The 19,121-nt window shown below is 39.7% G+C and overlaps 1 long non-coding RNA gene across 1 annotated transcript; it reads right to left on the reverse strand.

Annotated features, from left to right (window-relative positions):
- Positions 1–7,029: 7,029 nt before the first annotated feature.
- Positions 7,030–15,983, reverse strand: LOC131495237 (uncharacterized). Its single transcript, XR_009253848.1, has 2 exons — positions 13,244–15,983; positions 7,030–8,540 (listed from the first exon to the last, which is right to left on the reverse strand). It is a non-coding gene; the product is annotated as an uncharacterized LOC131495237 (long non-coding RNA).
- Between the last annotated feature and the right edge of the window lie 3,138 nt (positions 15,984–19,121).

Consider the following 19,121-nt stretch of genomic DNA (forward strand, 5'->3'; position numbering starts at 1 on the left):
CTTGTCCCCACCCTTCTCTTCCAGTAGATTTTTGCCCTATTCCTACTTTGGCCAGTGGGTCACCATATCCTGTTGCTTGTACCTTCCAGACCTCCATAATGTATACCTCTTCCCTCCCTGTTGTCACTGTCTTAGTTCATACTTTTGTCCCTTATTCCCTGGACTAACACCAAAGAGTGGTTAATTTCCCTGCCCTAGATTGTTACCATCCAATCCAGAGTTATCACAATAACAAATACTGAGCATTTATTGAGCATGTGTGCTAGGAACTATTAAAGCACTTTACATGTATTAATTCATTTAATCCTCATGACAACCTTTTGAGTCAGAGTTACTCCCGGACAGGAAAACTGAGGCATTCAAAGGGATGAGGAAAGGATTAAAACCCACATAGTGTAGTCCTTAACTGTCAAACTGCCCCTTTCTAATCATGTCACATGATCGCCTAAAACCCTTTAGAAACTATGCATTTTGCCTCAACAGCCTTCGCAGTCCAACCCCTGCCATGCTGACTGAACCCCTTTCTCCCTCCTCTCTCATATGCACTGTGGTTAGTTCCTTAAATTGTCCTCTTACCTTTATAGCATTTTATAAGCTGTTGCCTCCACAGCTTTCATTCCATATTGTGCACATTCAGATGACTAACTCCTATTCATACCCTACGACTCAGCCAAGTTTCACTTTCTCCCCGACTTTTCCAGATATTAAAAACCAGCCCTTCCTTGCTCATCTTGCTTTTCACACTATAATGTGAATGTTTGTTGCCTCCCCTATTAAACACTAAGTTTCCTACAGTGTGACTTACTCCACCACGTCCCTAGTGAATAGCACTTAGTAGGTCTAATGAACATTTGTAGACTGAATGAATTTATTATATTTGTAGCTGTTCAAGGACAAAGAGTGCCCAATGTTATCAGCAAGAATAGGAGAATTGACCATCCTTAAGAATTGACCTCTGAATATTAAAATTATGTTACGGCTTCTAACGCATTAATAACTTACTAAAAGTCTGTTGAAACTGTGAGTACTGAACCAACTAAATCTTATAACAATCTTCATCACAAGCATTTGAAAAAAGGGAATGTATAATAATAAAAGAAATAGTAGACTCCTGGCTCCATGCAAAAGTTATTAGAAGTCAAGATTTTCTCAAGAAAAGAGTCAACAAACATCTTGGCAGTGAATCAGGAAAGTCAAATTTAGTTAAAATGATATTATCATAGAAAAGAATTGATCCAGTAAGCTAGTCTTCTAAAACTATTCAGCTCATCTTGATGTACCCACTGAAGGGAATATAATTTTTCTCTGACTTTAACCTTGATTACCATGGGGAAAAGTCTTAAATGGGATGTTCTTCCAGTGATAGATCAAACATGTGTGCTGATGCGTCACACAACATGAACATGATTCTCCAAGGATTTAAGTGTTTAGTCATTCTATGGCCAACAGAATATCATGCCGTATTTTTATGAAGCTATGTTTATAAATATGGCTGATTGTGAAGTACTTGCTTGGAGACTGAATTTTTACTGCCTTTTAATCTATTAGCCATATAACACAGAACTAAAACAATTCATGAAAATTTTTGTTAAGACACACACACACACAAAAAAAAAAAAAAAAAAAGAGAAGCATAAGTAGGCAGTATTGTTCAGTATTCTAAATATAAAAAGTTCCAAGCTGCAGATAGTGAGGAAACCTTGGTACAATAAGGACACGTGAAAAAAGACGATGTATTTGTAAAGATAAGATGAAAGAAATTTGAGAAAGTAACCAAATCATACAATGTCAGAACTAGAAGACCCCTTACAGATCTTAAGATTTTGATTATTATGTTCCCAAGGCCCAGTAAAATCAACGATAAAGTACGATAATATTACAACTAAAAGCTTCCCAATCCTATAGAATCTTGTATTTAGATTTGGATGTTTTCATCCAAATCAGATAAGTAAGTGTTGTATTTTTAACTCTTTACAAAGTCACGAAGTCTTTGGTATTTTTTTTTTTTTTTTTGAAATTACATCTGGATATACTCCCTTGACTTTTTATTACATGTTTACTGTTATCACATCATATATCAGGTATGTTATAGGGAAACCTAGTGTCAGATTAATCCAATCTTCCCAACTTTAATCTTGTGCTCTTTTATAAATCAGAGTGCAATGTGTTGAAAGATTTCTCCATCCATTACTATAACGCAAAATTATTCCTCTTAGTGTAATAATTAAGGCAGAAGCTACAAATAAATATTGCAAATGTTACAAAATCCAAATAAGTAACAATAAGCGATAATAAGTGACAATCTTCAACCAGAATGTTCATTTTTGTCAGCTTTTCAGTGAGAGCTATCACTTTTATTCCCCAAATACTTGAGTGACATTTGATGTTCAGGATACCTATGGCTTGCTGATAGGCATAAATGAACAGGGGAAAATTGGAAACTCGACGGCATTTAAGGTTTTTGTTTAATAACAAGGACTTTTTCAAAAGTCAATAAAATTTAAAACAATACAACATTCATAAAAATGGTTTTATGACATTCAAAAATGTTGGAAAAGATAGTATATTTTAGTAAGAATAAGAAGAAAATGAAAATAAGATGTCCTTTTTGTTGCGACAGAATTAGGAAATAAGGTCACCAGATTTATGGAGGAAAAAACTAGACTTCTTAGTACGTGAGTCTAAACTTTGCATCTAAATTTGAATTTTTTAAAAAAGTATACCACGCTATCTAATAAATACAAGTGAATACAATATAGGTCTGGCTTTGGAGAAACAATGTTTTAATTGATATGATTATAGGGGCACTGGGAAGTTTCTGGGTGCCTCCAGAAAGATCTCTCTCACCAAGTTACCTGAAACCTAAAATTCCAGAGTCTTATTCTTTAGCTTAGAATTTTATCTTATTTTAAAATACAAATAGCCTTAGGAAAGGACGACGATTAAGCAAACTGTTGTTTATACCAGAGTGTGAACTAGTTTATCCAAACACTAGAAGTGCTGATAAGGGGGGGAGGGGGATGGTAAAGAATCGGGACATGTAGGAGGTAGAAGGAAGCAAAAACAAGGAGGATGATATGAGCTAAGCTTCAGCTAATTCAGTATTTGGCTGAAGCTAAAGAGATCTCCAAATTTTTACCAATTTAGTCAAAATGAAGTGCTAGAACTTCTTCAAATAACTAGGCAGGTTCTAGGTGTTGTTGACCTCAGGCTTTATACCCAAAGGCCTGGAAGGTAATAAACTTGGCATCCATCTTCTCTGTTCCATGGACTCCCTGACCAGGTTTGTTTTGCAAAGGTCACTTAATTAGTACTCTGGTAACAGTTATAAGTTAACATTACCTTCTCCTGGATAATGATAGCATTTGGCATGTGCTAAGTAAAACAGGAATTAACAGAATTCCAATGGCTTACTTAAATGATAAATAATGAGCCATTTTAAGGAAAAGATCTCCTGGGGTGTGCGGAAAAACCTGCCGCTGGAGGCGAGCTCCCGGATGTGGAACTCTGCACAGGCATAAACAGGAAACGAAGTGGCCACTTGCCTTTGCGCGGACAGGCAGGCCTGGAATGGCCTGTTGAACATGGGCATAGCGCTTGACCCTTGGCGAAGCTGAAGCGCCTGTTTTGTTATTTCATTTTCACGTCTGTAGGATCCATATTTTTCAAAATCCTATCCAGTCCCTCCCAGACATCTACGAGAAATACCATTACATACCCAGAGCCAAGAAAATTATCTTCATAATCCAAATTATAGAGGCCCAGATGACGTTTTTCATTGTTTTCATGCTGCCTTCTTGACATAGCATTTAACGAAACTGTTATCCCTGAGAAGTTTCAAACTCTTCAAGCTCTCTAGGGAGGGCCTTTATGTGTCTTGTGTATTTGCGTCATCATGTATGTGAAATATACTGCTCCACAGTAACTTTTTTAAAAAGTTTTTTTTTTATGTTTATTTATTTTTGACAGAGAGAGAGAGAGAGAGAGAGACAGAGACAGAGCATGAGCGGGGGAGGGGCAGAGAGAGAGAGGGAGTTTCATGGGGTAGTGTAAAGGAGGTTTACAACCCTGTAAAAATATAGATCAAAACCTGTTCCTTATCAAATTTATTGAAATGATCCGATTTACCAGGACAATTTTGAAGATGAAAGTGTTGCCGTACAGCAGGGATGAACCCATCTTTCTTGTGTTTATAATGGCCCCATACCAACCCTTCTTTGAGGATGTTACAGGCCATCAGTAAAATTCTGTTCTGTGTCATGGCATATGACATCGTTGGACACCCATCTTGCTCTTCATTTCTGAAGGAAATAGGCCAACAAGTCATATTTTCTTAACCACTTGAGTTTAATCATTTATGAGCTCACCCATCTTTGAAAATACATCAGAACACTTGACGCATGGTAATTTAGAGATGACACAACAAATGATATTTAATTATTTTCTAAATGTATAAAGTTGAACCCAAACATGATATAAAATTGTGGTAAAAATGATCTACTTCTATAAAACTAATGATGTAAATTAATCATGGAGCTTCTCCTCGTGAAGGTCTTTTCTGTTGTTGCTATACTTTGAGTTTTAAGGCAAATTAATAAACAGTGTTTTTTTTAGCATTTGCTCATTTTTTTAGGTATGGTATGACAGAAATTGGTAGTGATTACCAAACCTAAATGCGGGGACACTTTTTCTAGATTCTTCTTTCACAAGAAATAAACTGGACGTGCTTCTCATTAGTACTGTTATTAACGGCAACACAACAAATCGTTAACAACATGCGCAGTGTGTCTGGAATTTGTAAAGGGGATGCCATAAAGAGGTCACAGGAAGAAGACAGAAAAACGTAGGTTTATCACTCATGTATATTAACCCCCAATAAGACAGGACCTGATATCACAGCATCTCAGAGGAAGAAAACAAAACCATTCACTGCGTAAACATCCCCACTGAGGAGCCAACAAGGCTCAGAGGCCCTGTCTGCAGAGGCAGATAGCAGGCACCCATCCGTCCACCCATGACACACACCCACCAGAGAAGAGGGTCTGCTTTGTGTTTATTGGGTCTGGGGCCGAGGCTGCAACAGATCAATAAAACAGACGTGGGGGCAAGTCACTGAAAATGTCTGAAATTGCATGACTAATTTGACAATATTCAATTTCCTATCATACTCTCCAGCTTCACTTTCCACTAGATGCAGACAGCACAAGCAACAGGCGTTTATAAAAGGCTGGTCTTCGCTGAGGACAGAGCCGAGCACCTCTGCAGTGACACAATATAAACTTCACTACATGAAATCCTGGAAGTTGATGTAAACAGCTTTTAATAGCGGTGAACATTTGTTCGCTTTGTTTAGACCATCTGGATGTTCCATTGTGTTCGGTTCAACACTGACTGCCGCCGGGTGACAGTTGATATATGTTAAGTACAAGCAAAGTGCCTCGGCCCACTCTGGGGACCTGAAAGAGAACTTTTGAGTGTTTTGTGGAATATTCTGTCAGATCGCAGCCGGGTCGCCTGCATCCTTAATGGCTTCATGCCAAAGTCCTCCGGGTTTTTTTTATCAAAGGAGAGTTTTGCTTTTACTGTTTGAAAGGTTAGGAAAACTATGCCAAAGTTCTTCCAGGCAGCTTGGAGACCACAGGCTGACAGGAATGATTTTCAATATGGAGGAGAGAATAAAGAGCACCGCGATCCTAAGAGAACGCAGGCTTTGCTTGTTTAATATGCAATATGTCTGACAAACAAGCCATTAAAACACCACCAAAGAAAAGCTCCCCAATAAACAGAGCGGCTGGTGTTCTGAAAAGGGGAGATTACTGCTTAAAAGCATATTCTCCTCCACCTGCACAAACCACTGTGTGATATGCAACTGTGCGGTCCGTGTATTACCTTCTCAGACGAAGCGGCCTCCTCCCGCCCATCCTGATGTTGCAGGAAGGTGAAATAGTCTGGAGTGAGAAACACCACTATGAAAAGAGAGAGCTAAACAAGTCAACATGACTACGTTGTGTAAAATTTACACAAGCACAGTTGGTGCCCTGCAGAGCAAAGAAAGGGCTTAGAAATCTGCCGTGGCTCACTTACCAGCCAGTTTGGCTTTATTGGAACATCTGTGAGATGCTAAATTTGCACTTCTGGAGCCCAGAGCTCCCACGGCTGTCACCGCCGCCTGGGTGAAACCAGAGGGTGCCGGGGCAATGGAGCTGGGGGTGCTAGTGATAAAAATTCTGCTTCGTCTTTGTTGTTGTTTTTACTGTGTCCGTTTGAAACTGGTTTAATGAGTGGAATTTCACTTCACTGCAGATGACATAGAAACTAGATAATGTATCTGTAATGACTTGATCTCTGATTGTTCGTGTTGGAAACGTAACGATGCCCTCTCATGTTGGAGTACTGCCAAATCTCGAGGAACAGTAGAAATGAGGGGCAGAAACTTTATGCATAAGTGAAATGTATATGATTTATATAACCCTGGACACACGATCTAGATAACATGTGGTTCTAGCAAGTGCCACAGAGGTTGCACTTTCCTTCTTTATCTTGGGTGGTGTGATATAGGTAGGGAAAAGCCTGCAGGAAAAGAAGAGGTGCTGGGCGCGAGATAGACTAATCTGTAAAATGGGGATACAATACATCATTATAGGACAATTAAAGGACAAAATGCATGCAAAGTTACTTACCACAATGTAATGTGTTTCAACACATGGTGGTTGGAAAATTATCATTAAAATACCTATTCTGGGGTACCTGGGTGGCTCAGTCGGTTAAGTGTCTGACTTCGGCTCAGGTCTTGATCTTGGGTTCCTGAGTTCGAGCCCCAAGTCAGGCTCTTTGCTGAAGAGCTGGTACCAACTCACAGGAGCCTGCTTCGGATTCTGTCTGTCTGTCTGTCTCTCTCTCTGCTCCTCCCCCACTTATACTCTGTCTGTCTCTCAAAAATAAATAAACACTGGAAAAATTTTAAAAATATTTATTCTGAAAAGTTGATTACGTGAGGTTGTTATATTTGCAAATAAGAACCCACAACAGTGTTGTTAAAAATACATTAATAAATGGCTAAATATGTTCTTTTTTGGACAGACATCGCTATGTTCTATTGAACAATTTATACCAAACATTCTAAATTCCACTTATGGATTAATTATGCACCAAGAGCAAGATAAACCTTCCAATAGCTTCTAAAAATTGCCTCTACCTCCTAATTCTTTCCATGATTACCAACTAAACAAAGGAACCCTATTCCATAGTTCAAAAGAAAAGATGCCAGAGAAATGTCTTACTTCCGTTAAATGAAGTGTATACTTGCATAATTGTGTACAGTGAAAGTAACTCTAAGAAAAAATCTTCAAGTAGTCACTGAATGAAGGAAAGACTTAAAGGTTCCCATATACATAATTCCACAACACAACAACCTCAGCTTTCAGCAAACATCGAACATGATTACCCAGCAAATGACACTGTTTCTACTGAAACAATATCCAACAGCAGCAATGAAAACTGACCAAATAGGCAGAATTTTCTGAAACAAGGAGGCCCCTTTTCATCAGAACTTAACTGATTTTCAAAGAATGGTGAGTCAGATATTGACTAAATAATTATTATTTGTTATTATTATTTTTTAATCCATGGTTTTTATTTCCCATTGTGTCTTGCGTTACAGGTTTATAGATTTCAAAGTGCTTTCGTGCTCATTATCTCATTAAAAATGATCTTTGTTTATATCCTTCTGAAATAAAATGCAACTTTAAGCATATTTAAAGAATGACTACAGGGGCTCCTGGGTGGCTTAGTTAGTTGAGCATCAGACCCTTGATTTCAGCTCACGTCATGATTCCAGGGTGATGGGATTGAGCTCCGTGTCAGGCTCTGTGCCAAGCATGTAGCCTGCTTAAAAGTCTCTCTCTCCCTCTCTCTGCCCCTTCCCCACTTGTGTGCACTCCCTCTCTCTAAAATAAAATAAATTAAAAACATTTTCTTTGAAAGAATAACTACAGATGAATTATCAGAATCCTATTTGATTTTCCATTCACTTCTATCTCTCAAATTAAATCACATTCAAAACAATATATGTTATACAAAGAGACTGAGCCAGTGATTTCTGTGGCAAATTGTATCATCCAAAGATGACCGACCATATCTCTCATTCCACAAGCCCTTTTGACACTCCGACCCTGATGCTCCCTTCAAGGGAACCAAAGCAAACTGCTGGAACCTAAGCAGACCTTCATGACTGGTCATGACCAAGAGCACGGCAGAAGTGATGCTATGTGATTTCTAAGGCCAGAATTGTTAAATGCAATGTACTTCTGCCTTATTCTGTCAGGACACTTGCTCCTGGAACCCAGCTACCATGCTGGAAGGTAATCTAAACAGGCTATGGGGAAGCCCACGTGGAGAAGCCCATGCAGTCCCAGTTGAGTTCCTAGATGACAGCTAGTACCAACTCACAAAACATCTGAGCAAGCCATCTTGAAAGCAGATCCTCTAACTCTCTGGCCAGTTGCCCCAAATGCTGAACCAACTCCACCCAAGTTGAAAATCTGTGGACAAAATAATTTCTTTGTTTCAGACCACTAAGTTTGGGGGTGGTTTATCATGCAGATAAACAGATATATGTTCTAATATTAGAATTCCAAGATTCTTCAAAGTTATTCTATGCTTATTATTTACAATATTTTGCTTAAATGCTTGGTAGAATACAGTTACTATTTGTGGGACTTGTTAGAAATAGCCGATTAATTTTTAGTATTAACAAACTGTATTGAAGCTCTTATCTGAACTTCATATTTCCCTCCATCTATAAAATACAAGGAATAGCTTAGGGTTTATTATTCTTCCCAGAATTCTTAGGGTTTATTTATTCTTCCCAGAATCTACCCATAACAGAGGCTGTAAAATACCAACCTAGCTTCCAATAATTAGAGCATATAAATATTATTATATTAGTTGAGCCAACTGAGCCAAAGGTTTATGGAAAAAAAATATAAAACATTTTCCTGAGATATAAGACTTCATTGTTGATCAAATGAAAAAAATATAAACAGCAAAGCACTTTGTAAACCCTGAAACATTCTACTAATAGAAGTTGAGATTTAAAAGGAAAAAAAAACCCACATCATTTCAAATTCTAACAGTTAGCTCCAGTTAGATATACATGATCAGAACATTTTAAATAATACATTTATAAATTCATTAATCCTTTTTAAAATTCCAGACTAATGAAAAATAGTGCATTTTTAAACAGCTACTTTGGCAGCAGGGGATTGGATTAGATGACCTCTTAAAGTTCTTTTCAGGGCCTATGAATCTGAGACATACAAGCTGCCTTGCTATATATAGACACCAGATCACAGAGTATTTTAAGTCTAATTTCAATGACTTAAATTCTGTGCATTATAACAAAAATGAAAAACTCCACGTCAATGCCTAGAATTGATGAAATAATAATTAAATCAAGCTTTGTAACAAATAGCTTTAATGTGAAGATCATTCGTTTCTAAAAAACATGCATATCATTTGCCTCCATTTTATAAATCATCACTGAGTATTTTTAATTTTTAAAAGGTAACAATCTTATAATAGCTTCAAGAGAAATCACGATTATAAATTAATAAAAGGTAGTCTTCAAGAGAGCCTATTCCTAAATAATCATATTTCATACAGGTCCCCAAAACAAATAGTAAAATATTTCTTAAAATCATGCTGAAGATATCTTACTGAGGGGATTTTTAAAGTGTTAAATAGAATCATATTAATATTCATGACTTCATCTGCATAAGCAGTGGAAGAGCCTTATTTGATTCCTCGATTTTCTGTATAAATATGTGTTTAAGTATTTGCTACCTCGGAAACAAAAACAGCAACTCATTAGATACTGAAAAAATTAAAGCAAAACATAAAAAGCAAATTTTGATCAAATGTAGTGGTAGGAGGGAGCCAATAATTCCAAAGCATCTGTACGATAACATGGAATGTCACCTAGTTTTTTAAAAAGTGAAGATGCTAATTCTGCTGATGAAGATATTGTTTTTCCCCTCTTGTGCCCTATTCATTATGCAAGGGTGCAGAATATGAAGTGTAGACGTGTGATCCGGGCGATCTAATGATCTCCCACACCTGCTCATCTGGTACAATTTTAATTAACACTCCAAGGAGGTTTGTCAAGAGTAATCAAAAACATTGTCGCTTATAAAGCTGTGGCAAGAAATCAATAGTTTTCATCAGAAAAGGTAAGGTCTGGCATAACTGAACCATTTAATTGCTTCATTCCAATAAACAAAAACTGCACATTTTAATGACTTGATCCGGCAGATCAATATCTAACCACATATTGCATTAAACAGCAACATGTGGTGGGATATTCACAGTCGTTTTCATTCCGAAAGCAGCGTTCCTCTGTTTTATTCCATCCCCAGTGGCAATAGGTTGCTGCGCCTACGCGGTGCTATGATTTATATCAAATGAGTGACCTCTAGGGCCATAAGACTAGAACGGGTGACTAGTTCTCAATGGTAAGCTACTGGCACTTGACAAAGTGCCTGAAGCAGAATGAATTTACTTCTCTTTTCCTCAATCATCAACAGGCTCTGCCCTGACCCCCGTTCTGACTCCTATAACAAGATCTCCTGTCGCTGCCTGAAAAATTTACTGTCGCGTCTAGTTCTCATTGAGCTCGAGTGAGTACTTCTGTCACCTTCAGTGAACTGAGTCCGCAGGAGATTTAACTAAACACCAGTCCTAGTTTAAAAACTAAATAAGGGAGTTTCCTCTAAAGCAGGGGGCATTCAAAGGCATCTGTTTCCAGGTGGCATAATTTTCTAAAAAGTTACATCTTTTCTTGTGCTACATTTCATTCAGAGCAACATTTGGGCCCCCCAAAACTCATTTATTTGTGTGGGGCTGTGAATGTGAAGCTCTCGTCAAAACTACAGACCTTACGAGCTATCTGTTTATCACTGGTTGCCTTTAGAAGACTATGCCCACACGGCATTGAAGTCATTTTGAAGGCTACTCGAAAATAGAAATTCTTAACTGTTGAAAAATATTGTATGTGATACCCATAAACTGAATACCCTCATGTTCCGCTGCAATAAATACCCAGGTATGCAGGTGGAAATAAAGACATCAGATTAAACATTTTGAGCACTAATGCACTGGGCATCCTTCTTCATAGAGATATTTTAAAATACATCGTCAATAGACTTTTAAAAATATATTATCACGGGCTTTCCACAATGACTTCAAAATACCCAGGTATTAAAAAGTATCAGCATATTATAACCCTCACTAGTAAAATATATACATAAAGCATAAACCCACATTTATGTAACGGACATGAGTTTAATCATCACCTTAAAATAATTAAGCAACCCAAACGAACATTCACAACCCCCCGTGTCAACAGCAAGGCAATTAAAAGACTGACGTTTGATGGTTTATTCCATCTCGCTAAAGCCTTACGCAAAATTTCCACTCCCTCTTTAATTTTCAATTCTTCCACCCTCCCTGCTTCACAGCTCCTGGCTATTGGCTTTTACAATCTGTCCCTAGGGAGTGAGGAGTTATTACCCCTGTCGATGGAAGAGAAAGGGATGTTATTCCCCTGTCACCCTCTTCGGCTCCGGCAGATTCTGAGCACTGATGTATAGCCTTCATTGGAGAAAGGCGGCCGAGACGTTGTTAGTCCTCGCGCCTGTCAGATCCATCTACCTGTGCCACTGGCATTACTTACTGGAGTCAGAGTGACACTTGGTGTCCCTAGAGGCGACCGAAAAACTCGAGGAGCAAACGCTGCACTTGCCGTTCTGCTACGATGGAGTAAATACCCAGACAGGCGTCCAAGACTCGTAGCAGAGACGACGCTATACCTTTGCACCTTTGGTATAATGGCAAATGCAAAAGTTTCCTGGCAAAACTCTTCTGAATTGCGCCAAGTTAATTTTGGGGGTGCTGAGTCTAAAAGAAATATTGTGATGACTCATGAAAAAGCTGAGGGAAGCTCATCTAGAATGTTTGGGAGATGCTGCACCACTTGCTCACACTGTTTCCAATCATTTGATTCTTCTCGTTATTGTGATCTTATCATTACATCCTGTCAGTTAAAAAACTGGAAGTCTTTCCTTAATTCATAATTTTCAGACCTACATTTCTGTCTCCATCTTTCTCATATTCAATATATGAATAACTCCATTAATTGTCAAAAATCATTATTTAAAACATGATTTTTATTTATTAAAAAATTTGTTTTAAGTTTATTTATCTATTTTGTGAGAGAGAGAGAGAGAGAGAGAGACAGAGAATGCAAGCAGGGGAGAGACAGAAAGAAAGAGAGGGAATCCTAAGCCACGTGGAGCTCAAACTCACGAACCATGAGATCGGGACCTGAGCTGAAACCAAGAGCCAACACTTAACCGACTGAGCCACCCAGGTGCCCCATAAAAAAAATTTCTTTAGGGGTGCCTGGGTGGCTCAGTCGGTTAAGCCTCCGACTTCGGCTCAGGTCATGATCTCACGGTTCGTGAGTTCAAGCCCTGCATCAGGTTCTGTGCTGACAGCTCGGAGCCTGGAACCTGCTTCAGATTTTGTGTCTCCCTCTCTCTCTGGCCCTTCCCCTCTCTCCCTCCCTCTCTCTCTCTCTCAAAAATAAATAAACATTAAGAAAATTTAAGGAAAAAGAATTAAAAAAAAATTTAAGTAAGCTCTATCCCCAACTTGGCTCGAACTCAGGACCCTGAGATCAACAGTCACATACTCTACTGACTGAGCCAGCCAGGCACCCTAAAACATGATTTAAAAAATTTTTATTATAAAAAAAAAAAACATTTTACATGGCTAAAAAATAAATATTAATTTCTAGAATTGCACCATGAGTTGCCCAACCTAAGAAATGTCTAATCAGGCTCCAGGCCATGACACTTTTCTTACAAAGGTACATAGAACCTTTCACTCTTTTTGTCTTTGGTTTGCACCTCACATCTGTCCTTCTCCCTACCTGTCTTTAACCTAAGGTGGCAATCAAGAGAGTTCAGTAAAAAATCTCCACATGTGGAACCTGTCCTGACCTGCCCCAGGAGTTAGGAGGCCCACATCCTGATGAGGTCAATGTCAGAGTGACTATGGCCTGGTGCAGTGGACCCTAAGATCCTTTGATCACAAGTGGAAAAAACTTTTGAGCCTAAACCCTCAACTTAAGTATATTTATTCACCTATAGATTATGCACAACTATGGGTCCCAAATCCTCACCCAAAATCCTCAGAACGAACTGTGACTCTGAACTGTTGCGATCTTGGCAAGGTAACAAAGTACACACACCATACGTTATGCAACGCTCCCGATGGAGGGTCTAGGGCACGCCCCGCAAGAGAGCACATCAAGACTTCAGCAGAGAATGTCTGATTTTTCAGATGACTCACACTCATTGTGCTAAATAAAAGCTATAAATAGCCACATATCAATTCAGGTCGGTCCAGGCTGAGTCACCAAATGAATTACAAAATAACTTCTGGATTTCAGAGCTTTTAGGACATCATAAGCATGGAGAAGGGCTTGTAAATCTTTACTACTATGTTAGGTATGGTATAAGACATATGCAAAAAAAAAAAAAAAATAGATAAAAAGGGATGAGATAAAAATAGAAAGGAAACCCACATTTTCCTCTTGTATGCCCAGAGTTGCACACACTTCATTTTGGAGACCAGGAGATGTTCGCAGACTCACTGTTCCTGAGTGAGGCTACAAAGGTATGTGCACAGTTGAAAACTACCCCACGCGGAAGGAGCTAAGCGTCAGGACATGGGGCCACAGAATCAGTTCCCAGTTCTTCTTCCTCTGCCAAAACTTTGCATTGTCTACAGCTAAATGCCAATGCCCCGGCCAGCCTTTCCAGGCCTCTGACTCCTGAAGGATACACAGTGCCTTTGTTGGTAGACTTACCTATTATCCAGAAGAAAGAAAGGTCATAGCTTGCAAAGAAGTATGGTGGATCGAAGAAAACAATTGCTTTGCTGAATGCATTTGTTTGTTAGCGTTGGGGGAACCCATTAACATGGTTTAAATTTTGTGTTTGTGAAAACTCTTCCTAGTGACGAGGATTCACACCAATTTTATCTCACTGGAACCGACCCAGTCTGCCCATTTCTGGTAGTAATATTTTAGTACGAGTCAATAATCTATTTCCCAGAGTGACCTCTGTTACCCCCAAAGGGCCAGGTGAATTGAGGAGCAAAAAAGGCTGAAGCACACGGATAAAACGTATGTTGTGTGCTAGAAATCCTCAGCGAAGTAAGTTTAAAATTGTAACATAAAGCACTTTCTGCAGAGAGCTACCATTCATCATAAGTGGCTCTTCCCTCAGTCTGATGGTCAAGTCCTAGTTCGCTCTTATTCACAGTTTCTTTTCATGAAAAGAATAAGGAGGCCAAATGGATGATTAGTGATGTCAGGGAACACCTAGCCTACTTCTAAGTGTGATAATTTCCTTTCCTCTAAATTTTCCCTCTGGCTTATATTTATTGTGCTTCCACTTAGACCATAAGAACAGAGCTTTTCCCATTCGTGACTGATTTGCCAGTGACAGTATTAAAAACTCAAGCAGAGAGTAGAGCCTACCCCTGGCCACTCACCCCTTACCCCTTATCCCTCCAGTTCCCACCCCATGTAGGGCTCTGTGCCAGATGGGACAAAAGAAGAATTTTTGTTGATTACTGCAGAAAGTTTTAGAAGTTCACCCCAGCTGTGTTCTTATTCATAAGTACCTCAGTTTGACCCTTGCAAGTACCAATTAAGGTAGTGATATTACCAAAGTTGTTTTAACTGTAGTCAATATTGCATGCCCGGAGGAATTCTATTTGCATATAATTTGTGGTTACTTAATGTCAGCATTTATAAAAATGTCCTGAGCCTCTTTTTCTTTTCAACAAAGAAAGGCTTTTTACACCCAGAATTCTGAGATTCCCTGGAGGCCTGATCAATCTCAGGCCCAACTACAAAACTGCCCGAAACACAAACTGTCCTAAATAGCAATGAATATGGAGATCTAAATTCTCCCAACAAAATTTCTCCTAGGAAACAGTGAGATCGACTGATAACCATCTTTGCCTCCATTGTGAAATATATTTCTTAGCTTATATTCTTGTCTCTCATTCGTGTCATGGATTCAGCAAAAAAATTCCTCATAGCATAGGGGACCCTCGGTGGCTGAGTCAGTTAAGTGTCTGACTTCGGCTCAGGTTGAATGATCTTGTAGTTCACGAGTTCAAGCCTTGCGTCAGGCTCTGTGCTGAAAGCTCAGATCCTGGAGCCTGCTTCGGATTCCGTGTCTCCCTCTCTCTTTGACCCTAACCCTGCTCGCACTCTGTCGTTCTCTCAAAATGAATAACTGTTAAAAAAAAAATTTTTTTTTTAATTTCTCACAGTGTAAAGACAATGTCTGATTTAAACTGGATGGCCCAGGAGAATCAGAGTTACCGGGCCTCTTTAACATGTCAGATGAATTCCAGCCACATTTCCAGGGAGTAATTCAGTCCCTTTCCCTAACAAATCGATATACAAATAACAGATAAGTCATCTCAGTCACGGGGGTGCCTTGAGTTCTAGAGCAGCACTGTCCAACAGAAATATATAATCTGCATACATCATTTTATATTTTCTTATAGCCACATTTAAAAAAAAGTTAAAAAGAAACAGATGAAATTTTACCAATGTATTTTATTTAATCCAAAATAGTACTCCAACATGGGATTTCTATTAAAATTTTTTTCAAGAAGTATTTTACGATTTTTTTGTGCTAGGCCTTGAAAAATCTATTGTGTGTTTTACACTCACAGCCTAGCTTGATTTTGAACTATAAACGTTCAGCAGAAATAATGAATATGTATTCAGGTTTCATAAAATTTAGAGTTGAAAATGTAGATTCACATACTCAAGTTGTTCTGAACCATACTTGAAAGTTTTCCAATAACACATTCAAGTTACCAGATTTTAAGTTTAACTTTAATTTTAATTAATTAAAACTTAAAAATTCAGTATTCTAGTCACAACAGCTACTTTAAATTTTTTTTTCTTTTTAATGTTTATTTATTTGTGTGTGTGTGTGTGTGTGTGTGTGAGAGAGAGAGAGAGAGAGAGAGAGAGAGAGAGAGAGAGGGAGAGGAGCAGAGAGAGGAGACACAGACTCTGAAGCAGGCTCCAGGCTCTGAGCTGTCAGCACAGAGCCCGAGGGGAGACTTGAACTCACAAACCGGGAGATGGTGACTTGAGCCAAAGTCGGAGGCTTAACCAACTGAGCCACCAGACTCCCCACAACAGCTATTTTTTTAAGCACCGACTGACCCCATGTGGTAGCGGGTTCTGAACTGAACATGGCAGTTCCAGGGGACTATGGGATAGACTGGCAGGCCAGTGACATCAATCCTCTCCTTGACCTTAGGGCTCTTCGAGCCCAGCATCCAATCCAGGTTTGCTCATGTCCTCCACTCTCTGAAAGAAACTCCCAGCGATCATGTTTACTGTGGGGATATTTATGGGGAGTACTTCCAAATGGGCCACACAACATCCCCTTAGCAGTATCTGCCTCAGGCAGGGTTTGAGCAGGAAGCAGAACCACAATGAGTATTATCGATGGAGGGATTTCTTATAGGACATAAACATTACACAGCTGGGGTGAGCAGTGAAAGATTGAGGAAGTGTCACTAACCAGCCTTCCTGATGCACTGGCATTGGTGAACAGTCGGGGCTCACGGGGCACTCTAGAAAGCCAGACACCTCTAGGGGCTAGAGTCAGGAGTAAAGGGGAATCGGTGGAGAATCCCAGAAGACCACTGCCGCTGCACCTGTGGTGGGCCTGGGCCTGCTCTTGTCTTCACAGCCGGCCGGAGGACATAAGAGCTAGATGTGGAGGGGAGGACAGGCACGAGCTGGAACCTGCTGGCAGCTCCCGCTGCCCCTCACTGCGTCCAGCTCTGCCAACCTGAGCATAAAAGCCGTTGGTTCATTTTCACCTTGTAACATGCACCACTTTCTTTCAGCCAGTTCTCCCCAGAGCCATATAGGGAAGGGGACTCTGGGAATCCAAGGTCCAGCTTAGCCAAGATGACACAGCACAAAATCATCACAGACACCATGAGGTTTTTCTCTGCTCTCAAGACAAAGTATTTTTCTTCTTTTTTTTTTTTTTTTTTATGTTTTTATTTTATTTTTGAGACAGAGAGAGGCAGAGCATGAGCAGGGGAGGGGCAGAGAGAGAGGGAGACACAGAATCCGAAGCAGGCTCCAGGCTCTGTGCTGTCAGCACAGAGCCCGACGCGGGGCTTGAACCCACAGACCGTGAGATCATGACCTGAGCCGAAGCCGGACGCTTAACCGACTGAGCCACCCAGGGGCCCCTAAAGTATTTTTCTTCTAAGGAAATAGTTTGCTTTTATCCCATGCACACCACGAATCACTTAAGTGATCACTTTTCTCTCTCTGACTGCTAGGAAGCTCCGAGCTAGATTTGCAAACTACTTCTCACAAGTGTGTGGGTGTCATGACACACGCATTTTGCATGCTGATCTCCCAGCTTTATTTTATTTTCCTAGTTGTGCCCTCTTTCGTTTGTTTCATACTGTGATGTGTATTTGTGTAAGCTGTCCTAAATGATTTTTGATGAGGAAAATATATAAATAAATGGACGGGTGGATAGGTATAGACAGACGGACAGATGAATGCGTAGACCTGACCGCAGCCGATCTTGTCTTAACTCTCCTCTTCTCTCACTGCTCCAGCTAGACTGACCTTGTCCCTTGAACTCACTGACCTCCTCCCACTCCATGACTGCTGGAGCTCCCTCTCCTGCAAGCATGACTGATTCCTTTGGTTACTTCAGGCCTGTTGTGCCTAAAAATGGAGCCCCTCCCCCCTCTCCCCTGCATGGGTTCCTCTCTGTTGTATTATGCTGATTCCTTCCCACCTCTTAAGCAATCTGAATGACACCTTCAATTATTGCCTACTTGTTTATTTATCTCTCCCACCTGTAAAGGATGGAAACTCCCTGAGGGCAGGAACCTTGCCTGTCTTGTTTACTGCTGCCTCCCCAGAACTAGCACAATCTTGGTTCTCATTACCTATGCGATGAACAAATTAATGAATGAATAAGCAACTGGTCAATTAATACATAGATATGCACTTTTTATTTTAAAATAACCTATAACGTGATGTTGCATCTCAAATAACTTACCACTAATAATTTTTTTAAAAGGAGTTTTTTAAAAAGGGGGAGGGTGCGTATTGGGAGGCAGGGGGAGGACCATGTTCAGTCTATCTTACTTTTTTACAATCTGATCTTTAAGTAATCTCTACACCCAATGTGGGGCTTGAACGCACAACGCCCAGGTTGAGAGTCACACGCTTTACCGACTGAGTCAGCCAGGTGCCCAAGTCTATTTTACTATTTAAAATAGTTTAGGCAAATAGTTTTCCATACCTACTCTCACCAGAAGGAGAGTTGTCAGGGGTTTTGTGAACATGTATGTTTATACATGTATTCCATTCTTCTACTGAGTGTGAAGAATACTGTGTTTATTAGGGGGTTATTCTAGAGCTATGGTTCCTAACCTGTACTGTAGGCCAATTCCATCTCCATCCAATTTTTTTAACAGAGAAATCAAAAGAAGAGTATGAAGAACCTGGAAATACCTCACAAATAATGTTTGCCATTCACATCAATCCTTTTTTTTTTTTTAATGTTTATTTGTGAGAGAGAGAGAGAGAGAGAGAGAGAGATCGAGAATGAGTGGGGAAGGGGCAGAGAGAAAGGGGGTACAGAGGATCCAAAGCAGGCTCCGCACTGACAGCACAGAGCTGGGTGTGGGGCTCGAACTCACGAACTGTGAGATCATGACCTGAGCCAAAGCCAGACACCTTAGCGATTGAGCCACCCAGGCGCCCCAATCCTTTTTTTTTTTAAAGGAAATTTTAATATTCCTTTTCTTTATTGGAATGATAGAAGTCAAGGCCTCTGAAAGTTTCCAGCAATTATCCCAAGAAGGTTAGTGCCTGTTTTTAATTGTATCTAACTTTCACATTAGATGCTGCCCTGACAGCCATGTGTATGCCACAAAATAAACAATCTGAAATATTTGTA

Source organism: Neofelis nebulosa, chromosome 15 (assembly GCF_028018385.1).
Source record: "Neofelis nebulosa isolate mNeoNeb1 chromosome 15, mNeoNeb1.pri, whole genome shotgun sequence".
In the NCBI taxonomy this organism is placed as follows: domain Eukaryota; kingdom Metazoa; phylum Chordata; class Mammalia; order Carnivora; family Felidae; genus Neofelis; species Neofelis nebulosa.